We start from the raw sequence: 24,481 nt of genomic DNA on the forward strand, positions 1-24,481 counted from the left end.
CACTTATGTAATAAGCAGGTGACTTGGAAAGAAAGATTGCAATGGTAGCGTGAAACAGTTTTGCTTGTTACTTTCTTCCCATCACTTGATAACTTACTCAGCTGTGCTTGGTGTTAAATGTGGTTTTGGAAAATCAATTTAAAACCAAAATCTAAAATCTTTCTTATTCAATACCTTGTACATTTACAGGGCACTCAGGTGGTGCAGTGGTAAAGTAATCTAGCATATTACTGCTGGGATCCAGGGTTCAAATCCCCAGCCGTGATATCAGCCAGTCTACATGCAGACATGATTTTCATGTCTGAGGGTGAAATGGTCAAAACCTCGCAATGGCACTTACCGCAAATCTGACCATAATAAAGCTGTGGTAAAACATGAAATAGTCACTAAATGCAATCCAAGCAATTGAGGCTAAAGGCCTTGCTCAAAGGCTCAACAGTGACAACCTCTCGCTAGTGGAGCTTTGATGCATTGCCAGTTTAATATCGTTCTAAACCACAATGTCATTTCAGGCATATTATTTTTTTCTTCACTGGATAAAAGCTTGTCAAAACATATTTTTCAAAACTTGAAATTAATTTAAAATTTCCCCCCATTTTTCTCCATTAATTCATTCAGTGTTTGTTTCACCAGAGCTTTATCCTATTCATGGTCACGATGGGTCTGTTTCACTAGGCAAAGGCAGGAACAGGCCTGGACAGGCCGCCACTCCATCACAGGGCAAACACACACACACACACACACACACACACACACAGAGAGAGAAAGGGCAATTTTAGTAGCTCCAATAACATGACTGCATGTCTTCAGATTTGTGAGAGGAAACCAGAGCACTTGCAAATCTTATGGTGTGTGTATCGCCCCTGCATTAGCTGAGAAGAGCTGAAACTATCACATGCCCCCTCCAACATGCAGTCACAAGCCACAGGTTTTAATTTGCCAGTAGTCTCACAGAGAGTCGTACTCCCTATTTAGAGACACACCGTGAACTTAGTGAATAACCCACCATTAGTGCAGAGACACCCTCAACCTTGACCTCCCTACTTCAGTTCCAACTATGCCTGTTTGGACACTCAGCCAGCACCCTGATGTATTTTTGGCACATAAAGGTAATCATGAGGTAAAAGCCAGAGACCACACACAAAAAAGAAAAAAGCGTGTGAACAGAAGAAGTTTGTTTATTTTGATTAAGGATGACAGAAAACCTTGTTAAGCATTTCGGCTTTTGTCCTGGTTTCCCCTCAGCTTGGTGGCTGGTTGTGTTCTGCGGTTCTGTGTTCTATAGCAGGTCAGATAGAACAGCGAGCAGAGGGAGCAGAACGGCCCAACGCAAAACACATACACTGGCCAAAGAAAAGAGCCTTCGTGTTTTGGAAGCAGTGGTGTGTCCATGTGGAAAAGTAATAAAGAACAGCAACCAGAGGGTAGAGAGGCAATGATGAGATATTTAATGCTTTACACGCACAACCATTCACATCAACACTGACCCGTTTTTCTTACTCAACCATTCACAACCACTGATTGCTCTGCAGTGGTATGACCCAGTTGATTTTCTTATCAGTCCATACATCCTAGTATAAAGATTACAACAATGGCTCATGAATGAACAAGGCCTAGCACCTAGCATGTGATGAGAATAACAGGGAACAGATGTTATAAATAAAACAAATGAACTGGTTTATTCATACAAAGTCAACTGGAACACTGGTGATCTTAAACGCTGTCATTAATCCTCCCATGATGGTCCCTGATTGTCTTGTAATCCTGGGGCCAACATTGCAAGAATCTCTGCCAAGAAAAAAATATTATTTTATTTACATTTGATTCACTACCTAGCTTTTAAAAAGTAGTTCTTGAGGATGATTGTGCTGCACAGTGTTCTAATCCACTACTTCAGTGTATTGCAACAAAAGTGAATACAATAAGGATCTTATAAAAAAAAAAAAAAAGCATAATTAACTTTTCTATCAACTTTGTTTTTCGCTTCTAAAAGTTTTCCAATGAAAACAGTATGTGTACAGAGTAACAAAACCCATGAATGCTTTTTGGATTCTTCTGAATCATTTATCATGTTGTGAATGCTGTGTGTTTAAAATCTCCAGATATGTGTGCAAAGATGAGAAGAAAAACTCAGAGAAAGATATGGAACTTCTGTAACACATCTGGACACAAGTTGTACTGTATGTATTGTGTTACCACTTTAAATCCTAGCACACGAAATGCAGTTCTTGCTGTCAATGTTTTCCTATATAATAGTTTTGGACTATTGGACTATTGAGTCCGAGACTCAGCAAAACATCTGAAAGAGTCCTGTGTTATCTGATACCAGGACATTAGTAGCAGATCCTTTAACTTCTGTGTGTTGCAAGGTGGGTAAGGGTAAGATACATTGTTTGTTGTGACACATTCACCTCATCACCAGTAGAATTTGTGCTACAGTAGCTTATCTGTTGGTTTGTCAAAGACACCAAAACCTTTATGTTCCCTTGCATCTGGCATGAGTCATGTCACCCAATGCCCTTTGGCAGTTCTTGGCTTGTCCCTCTTCAGACCACTGTTAGTGGGAACTCACAGCTGCCAGTGAGCACTCTTCACCATTGTGGAGATACATTTATGCATGCGTACTCCAAGTAACTTTCATTAGCCCAGCATTTAATACATCCCTGACATGCTCAACTGTTAGGAAAGTGCCGTGCAGTGCCATTTAAAGGGTGGTCCTAATATTTTGGCTGATTGATGTATAAAGTCAATGCTTTATTTATCTAAGCTCTTATAGTCATAAATGCCTTGTTAGAACTTTTCAGTTTCAGCATTTACTGCTTTGTAACCAATCTGGATGTGTCCATTACATTGAAACATCATGAAGGTTATTGATATATCTTGACATTATTTTCTGCTCCTAGCCCACCCCCACCTCCAAACCAATCAAACACAACCACAGCCACCACAGTGATGCTCACTTTGGGCCATTTGTCTCTTCCTTTCCTCCCCCTGCTTGTCGTCTCCTTTTTATTTTTCTTTGCCCAAGGGGCTTTAGTAAATGAAGGGGGTACTGTGCATCACTTATGCTGTTGACATGTGGTAGCAATTTCCCCAGGTTACTTTAAGCCTACACACACACACACACACACTTACATGTGGTGTTTTTTGTCTGTCCTACCTTGCATTTTGTATACGCGGTAGGCTTATATCCGAAAATATATACATAATATAAATATATAAATTTTAACTGGTTTTACATTCTAATATCTGTACAAAGCAGTCTAGATTTTTGCACTGTATGTGGTGACTCTGGTTTATACAGTGCAGCCAAACTAGCCTCATCTATATGGATTCAAAGAAGTCACCAACTGTGACTGGCATTATCAAAAACAAGTGGGACCACAAATCATATTACAGAACTACTGTTTTATAGTACTAGGTGCACTATATGATCAAAGGTATGTGGATATGCCTTTTATATCTTGAGTTTAGGTGTCTTTACCATACACATTGCTAACAGTCTATTAAATCAGATATTTGTCTTATTTTATTTTATTTCATTTTATTTTCATCAAATACTTTATTATGGTCAGGGTTGTGGAGGCTCCAATTCAGTTGGAAAACACAAACTGCAAGGCAGGATAACACTGGACAGTGCAATGATCTATCACAAGTCTTTGGTCAACCATGTTTGTGTAGACTGCGAGCCAACCGATAGCCCCACTGAGATTTTGACCTGTTCCACTCAGCAGTGGTAGGCTGCGTAATAGACCACTGCACCACCCGAGCACCACTAAATAAACTATGTAAAATAATGTGATTAAAATTAAAATTTTAATTGTTTTTTCCACCAGCACGTTAGTTCCTTATTCTGTTCATTACAGACATGAGAGAAAGTACAACGGACGAGTAACGAGCACATTTTCTGGGTGTCCATCTGTGTTGCTTAATAGATCTGGAGGTAGCTAAGTAAGAAATGCAGCTCCCCCACTGTTCTGTAACTATCCCTCACTAATAAGCATTATTTGCTACCATTCATCCAGCCAATGAGTTGACAGCATAATGACCACATCAACCTAAAAAACTAAAGAAGTGAAAGAACTAAAGAACTAAAAAAGTGTGGATGACCCTTGGCTAGAAGTCAGATGTCATACCAGTGTCTAAATAAATCTAAGTGGTATATGTTTGTCTGTGTTGCTGACAACATATATTATGGAGGAAGTGGAAGTGCTTTTTTGTTGCTGTTTTTAGCACTTGAAAAAGGAAGTTGCATTAACTTTTGTTTGCTTTTCTATTTTGCTGTTGTCTGTCATCTTGTCATCTTAACCCATGATAGGCCATGATATGTAAACCCATGTGACCTTAGGTCAATAAGTAAACAACTTCTGCTGGTATTTGCAAAGCATACACCAGTTTGCATACTTTCTTTTATTGAATACTATTTGTAGGAAGGAAAACTAGCTACAGTTAATACATATAGTCTGCTCCACAAGTATTCCTACCCCTGGTAAATATGAGTAAAGAGGGTTATAAGAAATTCTTTTTTTAGTGAATTTGGCTTAATGTAACACTCAAAAACATCAAACCTTTAATTTAAGTAGAAGTGGTATCCCAATACTTTTGTTCATATAGTATAGTACAGTATAGTACTGTGCAAAAGTCTTTGGTGGTAATTATAAAACGGATAGTTCCGGTCCTAAAATCTGATTGGCTGAGCCGCGTTCGAAGCCGTTGTAAAATCCCCGATAAACGCACACCTAGGACCACCTCACATCATTCCATATTAATACGCCACTGAATAGAAAAAAATAATGTTATTTTCGCCCTCATGTTGCCTAGCAACACTGTTAATCGAACTATTTTGCGTCGCGGAAGAATGCTTTATTGTAAGTTTATACACAATAAATACATTTATGAATTAAACATTGTTGTATTTATTATATTTTATGTTGACCGCCGTTTTATAAAAGCAATAAGCCACTCGAGACTAAAATCACAGTAATGCACGGCCTCTCGTGGCTTATTGCTTTATTAAATGTCTCTTTATTAAGACACAAACAGAAAATACAGGAAATATGGGCCACTCAGGTGGCACAGCAGTAAAAACACACGCTGGAACCAGAGCTCGGATCTTGAATACATCATAACGAGTCTCACTTATGCCTGCCGGCTGGGCTGAGCAACCACATGAACAACGATTGGCCTGTTGTTGAGATAGGGGTGGGATTAAGCCGAATAGGGACTCTCTCATAACTAATGCAATTATGACCTCTGCTGGCTGATTGATGGCGCCTGCACAGAGATTAGAAAAGAGTGCTGTCAGGGTGTGTCTCTCCGTACACAATGCTGAGCTGCACTGCACTCGTCAAAGTGTAGGTGACAAGATGCATCCGGCTGCTGCCCACGTGTCGGAGGGGGCGTGGGTTAGCTTAGTTCTCCTCAGTCAGAGTGGGGATCGGCATTGGTGAAAAGAAAGCATGATGCAATCGTGCAATTGGACGCGCTAAAAGGGAGAAAAAGGGGTGAAAATGCATAAACAAAATATATATATAAAAAAATACAGGAAATGTGTACATAAAATTTACAAAAAAATCTGAATATTTATTGTGACCTTTATTGGCACTAAGCACATATTTTGGGAAAATTGTCCTAAACTTTTCTAAGGTATATTATACCAGGCTTCTTTCAGCATAGATTTGGGCTGTCTGTTTCTTATTTACGTTCTATTTCTTTTATGTTTTTTATTTTCCAGGTGATCCCATATTACCTCTAAAATATTCAGGTCTGGACTTTGTGGAGGCCAGTCCATGACCGTCAATGTTTTATCATACTAAAAAATAAAACCATTCCCAATCAGGCGCTTTTCATCAATTATTCTGCACTTTTCAGCATTCATTATTCCATCAGTTTGGACAATCTCTCCAATATCTGGCAGAAATGCAGCCCCAAATCAGGGAAAACGCTCCACCATGTTTCACTACAGGCCACAAGAACTCATTCGTCCATCTCTTTGTCACTCTTCTTCTTACATATTGTCAATGATTGGACCCAAAAAATTCTAATACTCTTTTCTATTTACATTTACATTTACATTTTCAGCATTTAGCAGACGCTTTTATCCAAAGCGACTTACACAATGAGCAACTGAGGGTTAAGGGCCTTGCTCAGGGACCCAACAGTGGCAACTTGGTGGTGGCGAGGCTTGAACCGGCAACCTTCTGTTTACTAGTCCAGTACCTTAACCACTGAGCTATCACTGGCCCAAATACATGTGTTAGCAATGACATGAATTAGGGTTCCATTAAATTTAGATTTGAGAGCCAGGTTCCTGCTATTGCTCAAGTGTAAGGGGAGGTCACACTAAATACTTACCACATTTTTTTCAGATTTTGTTCCTGTATATAACCATTTTCTGGTTATATTGTATTAAAGAAACTAAGAAATAATTACACATGGTCATAATACCATTGCTTTGCTTAATAAGGCATGAACATTTAGAAATTATTTGTTTGCTATACATAAGGCATTATTCAGTGTGACCTTTATTTGTACATAACTGGGGAAATCACTAATAATTTCATAATTAATTGTAATAATACAAAAAACTTTCTGTTAAGACCAAATTATGCAATTTTTGAGGATGTTATTACCTAAATGTACATGTTAGTATGTACATTAGTACATTAGTATGTAATTGGCCGCACTTTGATTCCTGTTGGTTCTAGATCCTGACAGGTTTTTAGTTTTGAGTTTATTTTGTTAATAAGGGTTTATTAAGTCACTATTAAACCAAGAAGTGTTCTTTATTCCAAAGTTCTACTAATCACTAATTAGAGACAAAAAATCACACAACTGTCGATTTCGATTGTGGGCTCATATTCCACCCATGCGGGTGAAATACAGCAATCAAGACCAAACCACCAGCAATACTAAACACCACTGTAAATAATCTGTGAGGCTAACTGTGCTAATTAAGCTAAATGAGGCTAGCAGTGCTAAATACACTAAGTTGGGCTAAACTGGACACAAACAAAACAGAAACAAAACCTGTGTGACTTAACAAATGATGAAAGAAGAATGTAAAATTTCTACTAAGACTAAGTAGGTACAGTGCCATCAGAAAGTATTCACACCCCTTCACTTTTTCCACATTTTGTTACGTTACAGACATATTTGAAAACTGATTTGAGTTTTGTTTTAAAAAATCTACATGAAATAGCCCATAATGACAAAGTGAAAACATGTTTTCAGAAATTTTTGTAAATTTATTAAAAATGTAAACATTTAAACATAATAGGTACATAAGTATTCACACACATGGCTTAATATTTTGTTGAAGCACCTTTGGCAGCACTCACAGCCTCAAGTCTTCTTAGGTATGTTTGTACAAGCTTGGCACACCTGTGTTTGGGCATTTTCTCCCATTCTTCTCTGCAGATCCTCTCAAGCTCAGTCAGGTTGGATGGGCAGCGTCTGTAGACAGCCATTTTTAGGTCTTTCCAGAGATACTCAATTGGATTCAAGTCCGGGCTCTGGCTGGGCCACTCAAGGACATTCACAGACTGCTCCTGAAGCCACTCCTTTGTTATCTTGGCTGTGTGCTTAGGGTCATTGTCGTGTTGGAAGATGAATCGTCGCCCTAGTCTGAGTTCCAGAGCACTCTGGCGCAGGTTTTCTTGAAGAATCTCTCTATATTTGGCTGCTGTCATCTTACCCTCTATGCGGACTAGTCGCCCGGTTCCTGCCGCAGAAAAACATCCCCACAGCATGATGCTGCCACCACCATGCTTGACAGTAGGAATGGTGTTAGCCAGGCGATGAGCAGTGCCTGTTTTTCTCCAGACATGACGCTTGTAGTTCAGGCCAAAAAGTTCTATTTTGGTTTCATCAGACAAGACAATTTTGATTCCTCTGGTCTGAGAATCCTTAAGCGGGCTGCCATGGGTCTTTTAGTGAGGAGTGGCTTCCATCTGGCCACTCTACCATAAAGGCCTGATTGGTGGAGTGTGTTAGCAATGGTTGACCTACTGGATGGTTGTCCTATCTCCACAAGGGAACACTGGAGCTCTGCCTTAGTGACCATTGGGTTCTTGGTCACCTCTCTGACCAAGGCCCTTCTTCCCCGATTACTCAGTTTGGTCGGGCGGCCAGATCTAGGGAGGGTTCTGGTGGTTCCAAACTTCTTCCATTTCCGAATAATGGAGACCACAGTGCTTTTTGGGACCTTCAATGCTGCCGAAATTTTTTTGTATCCTTCCCCAGATTTGTGCCTTGACACAATCCGGTCTCGGAGGTCTAAAGACAATTCCTTTGACTTCATTGCTTGGTTTCTGCTCTGATATGCACTGTCAACAAATTATGTTCAATCAACTGAATTTACCACAGGTGGTCTCCAATCAAGTTGTAGAAGCATCTCTAGGATGATCAGTGTAAACTGGATGCACCTGAGCTCAATTTTGAGTGTCATAGCAAAGGGTGTGAATACTTATGTACCTATTATGTTTAAATGGTTACATTTTTAAAAGATTTACAAAAATGTCTGAAAACATGTTTACACTTTGTCATTATGGGCTATTTTGTGTAAATTTTTTAAAAGAAAACTATACTCAAATTGGATTTCGAATATGTCTGTAACGTAACAAAATGTGGAAAAAGTGAAGGGGTGTGAATACTTTCTGATGGCACTGTATATACAAACAAGGCTTCTGGAAGATTTCTGTGACTATTCGTATATTTCTGATGAACAGGAAAACAACTGAGCAATACTACACAGGTAAGAGCAATGCTGTGTGTTGGAATTATGGGTACGAGTGGAATATGAAGGATGGGGGAGATTGGTTCCCCATGACTAGAATTCAGGTGATTAAGATGCCCTGCCAGGTGTTGTGCATAATGTCGATTATGGGCTGGGACAATTGTTCATACTCCACCCAGATGCATCATTCCATCGCTCAGAATTGCGCAGACCTGTGTGCTATTGCTCAGCTGTTTTCCTGTTGATAAGAAATCTAAGAATATTTTAATAAAAATCTTCTAATAGTCTAGTGTTGTGTTAGTATATTAATACCTAGTCTCAGAATTCTACATTTTTACATGTCTGCCATGTACACTATGTCACACTGTTTTACATTGAGGAAAGTACATATGAAACTTCATGTGTATTATATTTTAATGGGATGCTAAAGGCATAGTTAAAGGCTAATGGTTATAAGTTTAATGAAATTGGCAAAAATGCATTTCTAATTTCCTATTGGCCTGAAGAAATGCTGCTTTATCAATCTCTATTTTAAAGATATCTGATTAAGAAATTTTGCTCATACTTACCAATAGCAACAGCATCTTATCATAATGTTCATATTGTTCATATACATGGAAAAAAATTGTATGTGTCCAAAGGATGCACATTTAAGGTGTAGGAAAGAGGAACAGAAGACCCACTGTGTTAATATGATCTGTGTAGGTACTGGATGCAAAGCTCATGTAAAACAATGACAGTGTCAAATGAATAATATGTAATGCTTTTTCTACCTGTGTTGTTTAAAGATTGATATTTTTAAGTAATGGATGTAAGGTGGGGAGGGAAGCATTTGCGAGTGGGCAGGAAAAATAATCAAGCACCAAGTGGCTCATGATGATTTGGCACAAGCCCCAAAGGTTGTTTTTCTAACTAAGTAATGATGGTACAAAGGTGAAAAATATTTGAATGCACATGAGCTGTTGAGTGGAGCTCCCAGTGGAGCAATGGCAGTTCTTCCAAACACTTCAGCCAACACTTCCAAAGAGTTTTTAGTGCAGGTGAGGTTGTTATTACACAGTAATGCCACGGATGGTCTGTAATTGTAAAAGATTCCTTGGACAAATATTTAAAAGAAATTTACTTCAAAGAAAGTGTGTGTACAGATCTAGGGAGGATTTATTTTATCAACAAATCTGTGGGGGATTGTGTCTTTAAAGTGAGAAAATAACCTATTGTTTGAATTAATGTGTTGGCCTTTTAATTCAGGAACCGTCTTTCTTAGATTTGCATCGGTCGTAGCTTAGTTTGATTTGCCTAAATCTCCATATTAACAGCTGTGTAAAAATGTCCTGCAATGTCAATGTTAGTGGGTGGGAGTGAAAATTTTATCCTCAAAGTTGATGTTTTAGAAGCAGAAAAAATGAGCAAGCGTTAGGATTTGAGCGAGTTTGACAAGGGCCAAATTGTAATGGCTAGACGACTGGGTTAAAGCATCTCCAAAACTGCAGATTTTGTGGGGTGTTCCCGGTCTGCAGTGGTCAGTATCTATCAAAAGTGGAAGGAACAGTGGTAAACCAGCAAAAGGGTCATGGACGGCCAAAGCTCGTTGATGCATGTGGGGAGCGAAGGCTGGCTCGTGTGGTCCTATCCAACAGACGAGCTACTGTAGCTCAAATTGCTGAAGAAGTTAATGCTGGTTCTGATAGAAAGGTGTCAGAATACACAGTGCATCACAGTTTGTTGAGTATGGGGCTGCATAGCTGCAGACCACTCAGGGTGCCCATGCTGAACCCTGTCCACCGCCGAAAGCACCAACAATGGGCACAGGAGCTGGAACTGGACCACGGCGCAATGGAAGAAGGTGGCCTGGTCTGATGAATCACGTTTTCTTTCACATCATGTGGATGGCCGGGTGCGTGTGCGTCGCTTACCTGGGGAACACATGGCACCAGGAAGCATTATGGGAAGAAGGCAAGCCGGTGGAGACAGTCTGATGTTTTGGGCAATGTTGTTTTTTTTTTTGTTTTTTTTTTTTACCCCTTTTTCTCCCCTTTTAGCGCATCCAATTGTTCAATTAGCATCGTGCTTCCTCTCTGTCTATGCCGAACCCTGCCCTGACGGAGGTGATTGAAGCTAACCCATATCCCCTCCGAAACACGAGCAGCAGCCAGATGCATCTTTGCCACCCACACATTGACGAGTTTTTGGCGCCACCCAGCGTTGCATGCTGAGAGACACACCCTAAGGGCACCCTCTCCCATCTCTGTGTAAGCGCCTCCAATCAGCCGGCAGAGAACGCAATCGCATTCTGACAGAGAGAGACCCACATCCGGTTCTTTGTCCCACCCCCCATATGAGCAACCGGCCAATCGTTGCTCATATAGCCACTCAGCTTCGAACCGGTAAAGCAAGGCTGGATTCGATACCACGTTCTCAGAATCCAGCCCTGGTTGCAGCGCGTCTCTTTTTACCGCTGCGCCACCTGAGCGGCCTTGGGCAATGTTTTGCTGGGAAACCTTGAATCCTGCCATCCATGTGGATGTTACTTTGACACGTACCACCTAACTAAGCATTGTTGCAGACCATGTACACCCTTTCATTGGAAACAGTATTCCCTGATGGCTGTGGCCTCTTTCAGCAGGATTATGTGCCCTACCATTTACATTTACATTTTCAGCATTTAGCAGACTCTTTTATCCAAAGCGACTTACACAATGAGCGGAACATGATGAGCAATTGAGGGTTAAGGGCCTTGCTCAGGGACCCAACAGTGGCAACTTGGTGGTGGTGGGGCTTGAACCGGCAACCTTCTGTTTACTAGTCCAGTACCTTAACCACTGAGCTATCACCTACCACAAAGCAAAAATGCTTCAGGAATGGTTTGAGGAGCACAACAACGAGTTTGAGGTGTTGACTTGGCCTCCAAATTTCCCAGATCTCAATCTAATCAAGCATCTGTGGGATGTGCTGGACAAACAAGTCTGATCCATGGAGGCCCCACCTCGCAACTTACAGGAGTTAAAGGGTCTGCTGCCAACATCTTGGTGTCAGATACCACAGCACACCTTCAGGGGTCTAGTGCAGTCCATGCCTTGACAGGCATTCGTTGTGACATAATTTCCACAAGCTTCTGCAATGTCACAACATTCTGTCCAGAGTTGCATTAATGTTTCCCCAAGATCTTGTATTGATGATGGGAGATTTGGACCACTGCGCAAAGTCTTCTCCAGCACATCCCAAAGATTCTCAATGGGGTTCAGGTCTGGACTCTGTGGTGGCCAATCCATGTCTGAAAATTATGTCTCATGCTCCCTGAACCACTCTTTCACAATTTGAGCCCGATGAATCCTGGCATTGTCATCTTGGAATATGCCCGTGCCATCAGGGAAGAAAAAAATCATTGATGGAATAACCTGGTCAGTATATTCAGGTAGTCAGCTGACCTCATTCTTTGGGCACATAACGTTGCTGAACCTAGACCTGACCAACTGCAGCAACCCCAGATCTTGGCACTGCCCCCACAGGCTTGTACGGTAGGCACAACGCATGATGGGTGCATAACTTCAGCCACTTCTCTTCTTACCCTGATGCGCCCATCACTCTGGAACAGGGTAAATCTGGACTCATCAGACCAGATGACCTTCTTCCATTGCTCCAGAGTCCAATCTTTATGCTCCCTAGCAATTTGAAGCTGTTTTTGCCGGTTAGCCTCACTGACAAGTGGTTTTCTTAAGGCTACACAGCTGTTTAGTCCCAATGTTTTAATCCCTCGAGTTCCCTTCATATTGTGCGTGTGGAAATGCTCTTACTTTCACTATTAAACATATCCCTGAGTTCTGCTGTAGTTTTTCTACCATTTGATTTCTATATATATAGAAATATATATATATATACACCGATCAGGGATAACATTATGACCACCATAGCAATGCACACGCACCCGGCCATCCACGAGATGTAAAAGAAAACGTATTTCATCAGACCAGACCACCCTCTTCTATTGCTCCCAGGTCCAGTTCCAATGCTTAGGTGCCCATTGTTGGCGCTTTCGGCGGTGTACAGGGGTCAGCATGGGAACCCTGACTGGTCTGCGCCTATGCAGCCCCATATGCAACAAACTGCGATGCACTGTGTATTCTGACACCTTTCTATCAGAACCAGCATTAACTTCTTCAGCAATTTGGATCGGACCACACAGGCCAGCCTTTGCTCCCCACATGCATCAATGAGCCTTGGCCGCCCATGACTCTTTTACTGGTTTACCACTGTTCCTTCCTTGGAACACTTTTGATAGATAGTGACCACTGCAGACCCCCCGGCAACACCCCACAGGAGCTGCAGTTTTAGAGATGCTCTGACCCACTCGTCTAGCCATCACAACTTGGCCCTTGTCAAACTCGCTCAAATCCTTACGCTTGCCCATTTTTCCTGCTTCTAACACATCTTTGCGAATAAGACGTTAACTTGCTGCCTATTATATCCCACCCACTAACAGGTGCCATGATGAAAAGATAATCAGTGTTATTCACTTCACCTGTCAGTGGTCATAATGTTACATAATATTTTACAGCAAACATTAAATGCTGTGCATAGTGAGTATGCGGAGTGAGGTTAGTAGGAGGTCCCAGTTGTGTGGTATGGTAAGCTACAGCATTAGTAATTTAACATTGCAATATAAGAACAGATTGTGGCTACAGCAAGTCACAGTTAGATTTGTACATCCAGTGGGGCAGCACTTTTATATACCTCACAGGAAAATCCATGGTGGACCCAGGAGGCATTAGTTGATAAAACTAAAGACGACAGGAGAAGGTTAAATCAGGATAAGGACTGAACATCTATACTACCGAAGAACCTCAACTAAAAAAACTTTTTCTCATTTTAAATAATATTCTCTAATGGTTTCTCATTTTTCCTTTCAGTGTGCTTTGTCTGTATTGCATTCTCATTCTGTTACAGAGCACTGACTTTAAACTGCTTCTAGGCAGCAGGGAGTTGGGTTTACATGTCAAATTGACAGAGGACTGATGAATGGAAAGTTATTTTTTGTGTTTGTGATGCAGGAGCTAACTTTCCAAAATGCCTATTCAGTGTCTGCAGTGAATGCATGACTATATGTATTAAAAATTGTAAACGCTTTTGCATGTCACAGGCTTATTTAACAGTAATACTTCCTGTATCCTACAATCAACACTCACTTGCAACCACATTCCTACTTTCCACTGAATGAATGGCTATTCTAATGAATTCTGGCGGATGTCCATATGCATTTGGCATGAGGATAAAGATGCCTCATGTCCATATGACACCTGATTCATGTCCACCAACACCCATATTCCTTATTTTCTTAAGCATTTTGCACATTTATTGGGCATAAGCTCAGAAGTCCATATTTCACTTGTAATTCCAGTTGAAAAGTTGCATTTTTCTACCTAATTTGTCAAGTCTTTGGAAGCCACAAGTGCTACTGATGAAGACCAGACAGACACTGGAGTCAGGCTTGCAACCACTTTAAATAGTGCAGCAGATATTTTTAAAGAATTACCTCCTTGCCGAGCCACATCTAAAGTAGATTTGGGCTATTGGTGCTCTTTCCGCAGCGTCTCAGTTAAGAGAATGTTATTAATTGTTACGTAAATATCAATTATTGCAGTGTTGCACTGCAGAGCAGAAAATGATGAATTTCACAGCAAATGTATTTAGATAAATACCTTTTAATGAGAGCAGTCTGCCATTCTGCTGTTACAAATGGGGGACAAAAGGCAATTCAGAAGAGCAATGTCTCACAGCTGGGAGATCTGCCATGTTTTAAAAGTGTCACACATGTTTTTCTGTCTTAATGGGGTTGGAGCTGCTGTGAACCGCTGGCAATAATGATCTCCACTTCTCTCTCTGGTGCATCTTTAACATTAGTTTTGAATGGTGATCACTGGAGGTAAAAGGAGTTTTATGCAGGTATCTGTAGGAAAAACATTCATTTTTGTTTGTACAAAACAAATTAAGATCCATACAAAAGTAATTTCATTCATCCATCCATCCATCCATCCATTCATTCATATTTACCAACTGGTTCATGTTGATTAGAGCTGCAGCCATCACTGCCTTCCAGAAAAACTTCTGGCAGGAGCACACCCTGAACAGGGTGCCAGTCCATCACAAAGCAACTCACACATTTGCTCACCCAGATGTGGAGCATGGCAGAAAAACAAGCCACATCCCACCTTACAAACTGGCACAGTCCACACCCAGTGTTGGTCCACAGTAGGGCCCACTCCAAATGCAGTCTGGCCAGTCAAGCATATGCACTCTGCATCTTTGAAGCCACACTGCTTTAGTGTGTACTGAATGAGGACTGGCACTGTCTTCTTGAAATACATATGGACTAACGTTGTTGCCTTGATAGCATAATGTCTCACTAAAATTGAAATATACACCTTTGCATCAATGGTACCTTCACACGTGTACATCATTTATGCCATGGACAGTGATGCACCCCCACAGCATAACAGTTCTCGGCTCTTTTTCCTTACACAATTGCAGCTTAACAATTCTTTAACTATTCTTTAATTTTCCAATGTTCTTGATAATATACACTGCCTGGCCAAAAAAGGTCACCACCTGGATTTAACTAAGTAAATAGGTCAGAGCCTCCCATTGGATAATTACTGCATGGGTGATTATGTTTCAGCTGGCAACAAGTTATTTAACCCTAACTGATGCAGTGAGTAGCTTCTCATTTGTTAAACAACCATGTCGAAAGACACATCCTGTGGTCATGGAAAAGATGTTAATCTGTTTCAGCAGGCTCAAATTATTGGCATGCATTAAGCAGAGAAAACATCTAAGGAGATTGCTGAAAATACTAAAATCGGGTTAAGAACTGTCCAACGCATTATTAAAAAGTGGAAGGACAGTGGGGAAACATCATCTTCGAGGAAGGAATGTGGTCGGAAAAAAATCTTGAATGACTGTGATAGGCGATCACTTAAACGTTTGGTGAAATCAAATGGTAGAAAAACTACAGTAGAACTCAGGGAGATGTTTAATAGTGAAAGTAAGAGCATTTCCACACGCACAGTGTGAATGGTAAACAGCTGTGTAGCCTTAAGAAAACCACTTGTCAGTGAGGCTAACCGGCAAAAACGGCTTCAATTTGCTAGGGAGCATAAAGGACTCTGCAATGGAAGAAGGTCATGTGGTCTGATGAGTCCAGATTTACCCTGTTCCAGAGTGATGGGTGCATCAGGGTAAGAAGAGAAGTGGCTGAAGTGATGCACCCATCATGCCTTGTGCCTACCGTACAAGCCTGTGGGGGCAGTGCTATGATCTGGGGTTGCTGCAGTTTGTCAGGTCTAGGTTCAGCAACGTTATGTGCCCAAAGAATGAGGTCAGCTGACTACCTGAATATACTGACCAGGTTATTCCATCAATGGATTTTTTCCTCCCTGATGGCACGGGCATATTCCAAGATGACAATGCCAGGATTCATCGGGCTCAAATTGTGAAAGAGTGATTCAGGGAGCATGAGACATCCTTTTCACACATGGATTGGCCACCACAGAGTCCAGACCTGGACCCAATTGAGAATCTTTGGTGTGGTCCAAATCTCCCATCATCAATACAAGATCTTGGGGAAAAATTAATGCAACTCTGGACAGAAATACAGTGGGGCCAAAAAGTATTTAGTCAGCCACTGATTGTGCAAGTTCTCCTACTTAGAAAGATGAGAGAGGTCTGTAATTTTCATCATAGGTACACTTCAACTATGAGAGACAAAATGAGAAAAAAAATCCAGGAAATCACACTGTAGGATTTTTAAAGAATTTATTTGTAAATTATGGTGGAAAATAAGTATTTGGTCAATAACAAAAGTTCAACTCAATACTTTGTAACATAACCTTTGTTGGCAATGACAGAGGTCAAACGTTTCCTGTAAGTCTTCACCAGGTTTGCACACACTGTAGCTGGTATTTTGGCCCATTCCTCCATGCAGATCTCCTCTAGAGCAGTGATGTTTTGGGGCTGTCGCTGGGCAACACGGACTTTCAACTCCCTCCACAAATTTTCTATTTGGTTGAGGTCTGGAGACTGGCTAGGCCACTCCAGGACCTTGAAATGCTTTTTACGGAGCCACTCCTTCGTTGCCTGAGCAGTGTGTTTGGGATCATTGTCATGCTGGAAGACCCAGCCACGTTCCATCTTCAATGCTCTCACTGATGGAAGGAGGTTTTGGCTTAAAATCTCACGATACATGGCCCCGTTCATTCTTCCCTTAACACGGATCAGTCGTCCTGTCCCCTTTGCAGAAAAACAGCCCCAAAGCATGATGTTTCCACCCCCATGCTTCACAGTAGGTATGGTGTTCTTGGGATGCAACTCAGCATTCTTCTTCCTCCAAACACGACGAGTTGAGTTTTTACCAAAAAGTTCCATTTTGGTTTCATCTGACCACATGATTATCTCCCAAACCTCTTCTGGATCATCCATATGCTCTCTGGCAAACTTCAGACGGGCCTGGACATGTACTGGCTTAAGCAGGGGGACACGCCTGGCACTGCAGGATTTGAGTCCCTCTCGGCGTAGTGTGTTACTGATGGTAGCCTTTGTTACTTTGGTCCCAGCTCTCTGCAGGTCATTCATCAGGTCCCTCCGTGTAGTTCTGGGATTTTTGCTCACCGTTCTCATGATCATTTTGACCACACGGGATGAGATCTTGCGTGGGGCCCCAGATCGAGGGAGATTATCAATGGTCTTGTATGTCTTTCATTTTCTTACAATTGCTCCCACAGTTGATTTATTCACACCAACCTGCTTGCCTATTGTAGATTCACTCTTCCCAGCCTGGTGCAGGTCTACAATTTTCTTCCTGGTGTCCTTCGACAGCTCTTTGGTCTTGGCCATGGTTGAGTTTGGAGTCTGACTGTTTGAGGCTGTGGACAGGTGTCTTTTATACAGATAACGAGGTCAAACAGGTGCCATTAATACAGGTAAATAGTGGAGGACAGAAGAGCTTCTTAAAGAAGAAGTTACAGGTCTGTGAGAGCCAGAAATCTTGCTTGTTTGTGGGTGACCAAATACTTATTTTCCACCATAATTTACAAATAAATTCTTTAAAAATCCTACAATGTGATTTCCTGGATTTTTTTTCTCATTTTGTCTCTCATAGTTGAAGTGTACCTATGATGAAAATTACAGACCTCTCTCATCTTTCTAAGTAGGAGAACCTGCACAATCAGTGGCTGACTAAATACTTTTTGGCCCCACTGTAAATGTTGTGACATTGCAGAAGCTTGTGGAAACGATGCCATAGTGAATGCGTGCCGTAATCAAAGCTAAAGGCGGTCCAACCAAATATTAAAGTGTGTGACCTTTTTTTTTGGCCAGGCAGTGTATTTAACAAAAAAAACATGAAGAAAACTGGGAGGGGGATTTTGGACGGATGGATGGATGTTATGTCCTGTCTAGTTTCCATTCCAACATGAAACCACAGAACTTAATAAACTGTCAAGAAATCAATTCATTGTAGTCACAAAGTCAAACAATTATTTAAGTAAAATATTATTTATTTAACAAGTGTATGAATAGGTGGGGATGCAAACTAAAATCTGAATTATTATAGTGCAATTTAATATATTTGTCAACCACACTGCTGGGATTTCCTGCTTTATACCAGACAGTCAAACTTTGTTGCAGTACAGCTTTTTCCTGCCATTGGCAATCTACCTGTCGCACATTGCATACTTTTATACTACATAGTGTGTTCATTTAGTGCACGTGGAATAGTATGTGGTCTGAGATGCATCCACGCTTTTCTTGCTTTGTTGTCCAACTGTATAGCAAAATGTGTTTTAAATATTTTAGTTCTTTAAGTTGTAGTGTTTATACAGATAGTATTTTACTAAGTACTTCATGAGTTTTACTTCATACAGTATTTGTTTATGGAGTGCTTTGACTTAATTACAAATTGCATAACTGATGAGCCGAAGTATGCTGCAGATGTGATTAGGAAAAAAGACCTGATTGACTTTAAAAAGGGCCAAGTCATTGTAGCCAGATAAAGTATCTCTGAAATAGTGAGGGGTGTTCACAGGCAGCTGTGGTGAGTACCCACCAACCGTGATTCTAACAGGACTTCAGAGCACTCGATATCAGAGCAGTGGAAGAAGGTTGACTGAGCCATTGAATTTTTCCAAAATCGCACATGCAAATGTGCATCATTTACCCATGCAGGAGATGGCACAAGGATGCACTGTAGGATGATCCACCCCACAATGTACCGAAGTTGAAAGTCCTGTTGGTACCAAATAACATAGGTCTCCTTTAGATTTCTTGTGGAGTTCAAATGTTGGCAGGCCAGTGCATATTAAGCATATTAGACTGGTTTTAATGGTTTGGCTCATCAATGTACACAGTATACACAGTATACAATCTCTAGATACAAGCCGTAGCCTAGTGGTTAAGGTACTGGACTAGTAATCAGAATTCAATTCAATTCAAATTATTTATAAAGCACATTTAAAAGCCGAAGCTAACCAAAGTGCTGTACAGCAGGAAACAACATTAAAAGAAAATACATAAATATATAAATATACATTGTTAGATTAATAAATATATAATATACAAAAATAAATAAATAAGTAAATAAAAATAAAACAGCTGTAGTAAAATAAACACCTGGTTAACCATCTTCATATGCCAGAGAGAAAAGGTAGGTTTTAAGACAAATTTTGAAAGCATCAATTGAAGTCTGGGATTTAATACCAGGAGGTAATGAATTCCACCGACTGGGACCAGCTATTGAGAAAGCATGGTCACCCTTGTGTTTCAAGCAAGATTTGAAGAACGGAGTGTCCTTTGTGCCTTATAGGGACATAACATGTCACTGATGTACAATGGGGCCATACCGTGGAGAGCTTTAAATACAAGAAGGTCACTGGTTCAACCCCACCACTACCAGGTTGCTGATGATGGGCCCTTGAGCAAGTCCCTTAACACTCAGTTGCTCAGACTGTATACTGTAACTGTCATGTAAGTCGCTTTGGATAAAGGGGTCTGCTAAATGCCGAAAATGTAAATGTACAAGTATAATGACAACCCTAATTATTAATTTTAGGTGTTTCAGCCAAAACCATTTGCTAACAAGTATGTAAAATTAATTAAATAAAATATATAACTTTTAATGTTCCACTATGACCATGCCCCTGTACAAAAATCAAGGTCCCTGAATGTTTTATTTGACATGCTTGCTGTGGAGAAACTCCAGTAGCCTGTGCAATAATCTCATCCCATTAAAGACCTTTTGGGTAATTTACAATATTAATTGTGAGACAGGCCTTCTTGTTCAACATCAGTGCCTGATCTCACAAGTTCATGGTCAGATTTGCACATAGTGTTGACCATAAAATGTACTTTTCTTTTTTCTTTTTGAAAAAGATTCCTCAGAGTCACTAATAAAAAATGGTATCATTTCTTTTTACTGACGTATGTGTGTTCGGAAGTTTTTGCAATGCTGATGTATAATTACTCTAAACGTCCTAAATTGACTGTCTTACAAAAATGTCCTTCAGCTGCTATTACTAAACAGATGAGAAAATGACATTTGTCATACCTGTCTGGTTCTAATGTGTAACACTATATGGCCAAAAGTATGTGGACCCCTGACCATAAGCTTTTTGGACATTCCATTTTAGAATCATTGCTATTCATATTGTTTGCTCCTGATCTGTTTTGTGGCCAAAACATCCCCTACTCTTTATAAACCCATAAGCAAAGCTTGTGGCTAAAGCCCATTAACTCAATTACTAGAAGGTTTTACCATGTATTTACAGTGGGACATGGGACAGTGATAGCCTAGCGTGTAGAGTTCAAATCCCAACTTTGCCATGCAGCCACTGTTGGACCTTTGAGCAAGGCCCTTAACCCCGTTTGCTCCAGGGGCACCATACAATGGCTGACCTTGCGCTTTGACCACAGCTTTCAAAAACAAGCTGGGATATGTGAAGAAAGAATTTAGTTGTACGGTACACCTGTATATGTATATATGACAAATAAAGGCATTTTATTCTATTCTATTTATAGCCACATAGTGTAGCTGTTGGTTTATTAACCGATTTTGGGCCAAAGGTAAATCGTACTGGTTGTAATACATTCTTTTCACTCTGCTAACCAAAAGTGGATGTCAGGAGCACTCTGACCATAGAAGGGTCAAAGAAAGACAGAGTGTGTAAGAAAAAAGCACCCCTAATAACCGTGGAAAGAATTAATAGTTCAGCAAACCACTAGATCTTGAAAATGTATCAAGTAGTTTTTTTTTTAAATGATGTGGTGCTGAGTGAAAAACAGGAGAGGCCAGTGCAGTGTACATAGTTTTAATGAGTCTGTGAGCACTCATAAGCATGCCTCAATGCAATCATCCCTGGTTGGCTGGAATTCGCTATACAAGTGTCCACAAAAAAGTTAATGCATGCACACATACAGACACATTCCTGCGTAGATGATACATACTGTAGGTCATCTACTTGCATCCAAAAAGTGGTCAATAGATCAGAAAGAAGTAGTCTCTTGTGTCAGTAAAGCCAGATCTCTATTTGTCTTGCTTGTTGTTATAGAGCAGTTATATAGCGTACAAAATGTGGGATGAGCACCAACAACTACACCAAGCTGGTTTTACTGCCTCTCTTGTGTGTCTTTCACAATGCAGTTTACACTCTTTGAACTTGTGTAATGGTTGGGTGATTTATTTTAAAGTTGCTTTCTCAAATATGATCTGTTTTTAATTCAGGTGGCATTAGGTATTATTGGTGCTGCCCAGCTTAAGAATTCCAGGTTAGAATACTGTCTGTGTAAAGTTCTCAGTTCTTCATTCCAAGCGATTAAAAGACGTAAGTGAATATTATTCAAGCAGTTAAGTAAATGGTCGTAACTTGGCCTAGACAAAATTGTCTGAGGGAGGTAAGGTCAGATGGGAAGTTCAGGCTGTGGTTTTTTGTTCATATGTTATTAATTTTACCTAAAATTACTATTAAAAGGAAGTGTCCACATACTTTTGTATTACAGCTTATGCATAAAATGTTTTGCAGTGTGTTCTAGATAAACATGGCAAATCGTCTGCACTGCATTTTCAAACTATCCAGGAAAAATCCTCAATTCCATCATGTGACATCATAGTAAGATCATGCTGCGCTACTGTCTATATGTATAGATGTAAGTGACTATGACAAAATGCTGAAACATACAGATTGTGTGCACTCTCTTTAATGTCTCTGTGTTTAGTCACATTTTATCATAGACATGGAAAATGCAAATAAAATAAAAATGCAGTGTTCCTTACATTTACTTTGACTTTTATTTGATTCAGACAGTTTAAACCCAATACATTTGATGTTTTGTCTGCTTAACTTATTTCATTTTATTAATAAACATCCATTTCTGCATTTCAGGCCTGCAACACATTCCAAAAAAGTTGGGACTGGGGCAATTTAGGGCTAGTAATAAGGTGAAAAAACTAAATAATTATGTGATTCCAACAGGTGATTATAATCATGGTTTGGTACAAAAACAGCATCCAGGAAAGGAGTCTTTGAGGAGCAAAGATGTCCAGAGGATCTCCAGTTTGTCAACAAAAATATTGAAATGTTTAAAAACAACGTACCTCAAAGAGAGATTTAAAGGGATTTGCATATTTCTTCCTCCACAGTGCATAATATCAATAAACGATTCAAGGAATTGGTAGGAATTTCAGTGCCTAAAGGCCAAGGGCACAAGCTTAAGCTTAACGCCCGTGATCTTCGATCCCTCAGACGGCACTGCATCAAGAACTGGCACTCAACAATAGCTGATATAACCACATGGGCAAGGGATTACTTTGGCAAACCTTTGTCAAGCTCTACAATATGGAGTTACATGCACAAATGCCACTTAAAACTTTATTGTGCAAACTGGGCTCTGAGGCATCTAGGATGGACCATCACACAGTGGAAACGCGTTTTGTGGTCAGATATTCAGGGTTTTTTTTTTTTTTTAAATGGATGCTGTGTGCTCCAGACCAAAGACGAAAAGGACCATCCAGACTGTTATCAGCAACAAGTCCAAAAGCCACAGTCTGTCGTGGTATGGGGCTGTGCCTTTGGAAAAGGTCATTTACACTTCTGTGATGGCAGCATTAATGCAGAAAAGTACATTAAGATTTTACAACAACATATGCTGCCTTCAAGACGTCCATGCATTTTTTGACAAGACAATGCAAAACCACATGCTGCACACATTACAAAGGCATGGTGGCGGAAGAAGAGGGTACGGGTACTGGACTGGCCTGCCTGCAGTCCTGACCTGTCTCCAATAGAGAATGTGTGGACAATTTTGAAACGAAAAATGTGACAACGACAACCCCGTACCCCGTACATCTTAAGACATGTTTGCAGGAAGAATGGGACAAAATAAAACCTGAAACACTAAATCGCTTGGAATCCTCAGTGCCAAAACATCTTTTAAGTGTGGTGAAAAGGAATGGCAACATTACAAAGTGGTAAATGCTTTACTTACCCAACTTTTTTGGAATGTGTTGCAGGCCTGAAATGCAGGAATGGATGTTGAGCAGATAAAACATGAAATATCTCAGGTTCATCCTGTCTGCAGTGAAATAAAAGTCAAAGTAAATGTAAGAAACTCTGTGTTTTTTTTATTATTTGCATTTTCCATACTGTCCCAGTTCTTTCTGATTTGGAAGTGCATATATAATTATATATAATTCTCCTGCTGCCATGTTCCAAAATCAAGTTTTTCCCAGGAAGGAGGCTATACATAAATTAAATTAGTGAATATGGTTTGGAATTAGAAACTTAACAATAACAGAAGAAGTTAATGTTTATGCTCACACATATTTGACCATTTGGTTTACATAAACGTATGTGTCTATGTTCAGAAGTGACCGAGGACAAAGACAGAGACACCAGTGAGTCTGTATGTTTCAGCACTTTGTCATGAACACTCACATTTACACACAAAGAAACTAATGTAACATAATCTTATTATGATGTCATAAGATGATGGGAATGAGGATTGTCCTCGAATAGCCTCCAGTTTTCAACACTGTTTATACTGACCAGGACAGAAGATCGTCCATGTTTATCTAGAACACGGCATAGACTGTCTATGTTTAATCTCTAATACCCCTCAGTGTTCTGAGCTTAAGTGTTTTAGCTACACTTATCACTTACAAGTATATACAATTTATTCTATAAAATAATTGATATTCTTTTATTTTTGTGGTAACTATTAAACATTGACATAAAAAAAAATATTGCCAGACTTTTAAATCAATTTAAAATCCAATTTAAATCTGTTGGATTATAGATTAAAATTATTCTTACATGGAATACATTGCAAGCATTCACATTTATCACTTGCAGCTTGTTCTTTTGACTTGAGCTTTCTAAACTGTTAAAAAATAATAATTCAATATATAATTAAATGATAAATTAATTCAGAAGTCTACCGGGCTAACTTGGGAGCCCTGAAATTTCTGGGTCATAATGTTATTAAGAAGTTTAAGGCTCATGGAACTTTCATGTACATTTCATGTACAGTGATTTGAAAAAAAAAAAAACCCACAATGTAAAGGATAGCATGAAGTGTTGAAATGACACCACATATTACATCCGAAGAGCTTAAATCTGACATGGAGAGCCCTGGAGTGATGATGCTAACCATACATTGCCTATTAATCCAAAAAGAACTCTGGGTATAGAACAAGCTAGATCATGC

General features: G+C 40.0%; 1 protein-coding gene and 1 long non-coding RNA gene across 2 annotated transcripts in view; one reads left to right on the top strand and one right to left on the bottom strand.

The window, feature by feature from the left end:
* LOC134317836 (ERC protein 2) overlaps positions 1-24,481 on the top strand; it is a 278,737-nt gene that overhangs the window by 54,312 nt on the left and 199,944 nt on the right. The gene's annotated exons all lie outside the window — the stretch shown is intronic.
* The window catches only part of LOC134317837 (uncharacterized), a 30,618-nt gene continuing 7,715 nt past the window's right edge, over positions 1,579-24,481 (bottom strand). Inside the window, exon 3 of the long non-coding RNA XR_010013288.1 lies at positions 1,579-1,788. This is a non-coding gene — a long non-coding RNA (uncharacterized LOC134317837). The remainder of the gene's footprint in view (positions 1,789-24,481) is intronic.

Source organism: Trichomycterus rosablanca, chromosome 7, assembly GCF_030014385.1.
Source record: "Trichomycterus rosablanca isolate fTriRos1 chromosome 7, fTriRos1.hap1, whole genome shotgun sequence".
Classification (NCBI taxonomy): domain Eukaryota; kingdom Metazoa; phylum Chordata; class Actinopteri; order Siluriformes; family Trichomycteridae; genus Trichomycterus; species Trichomycterus rosablanca.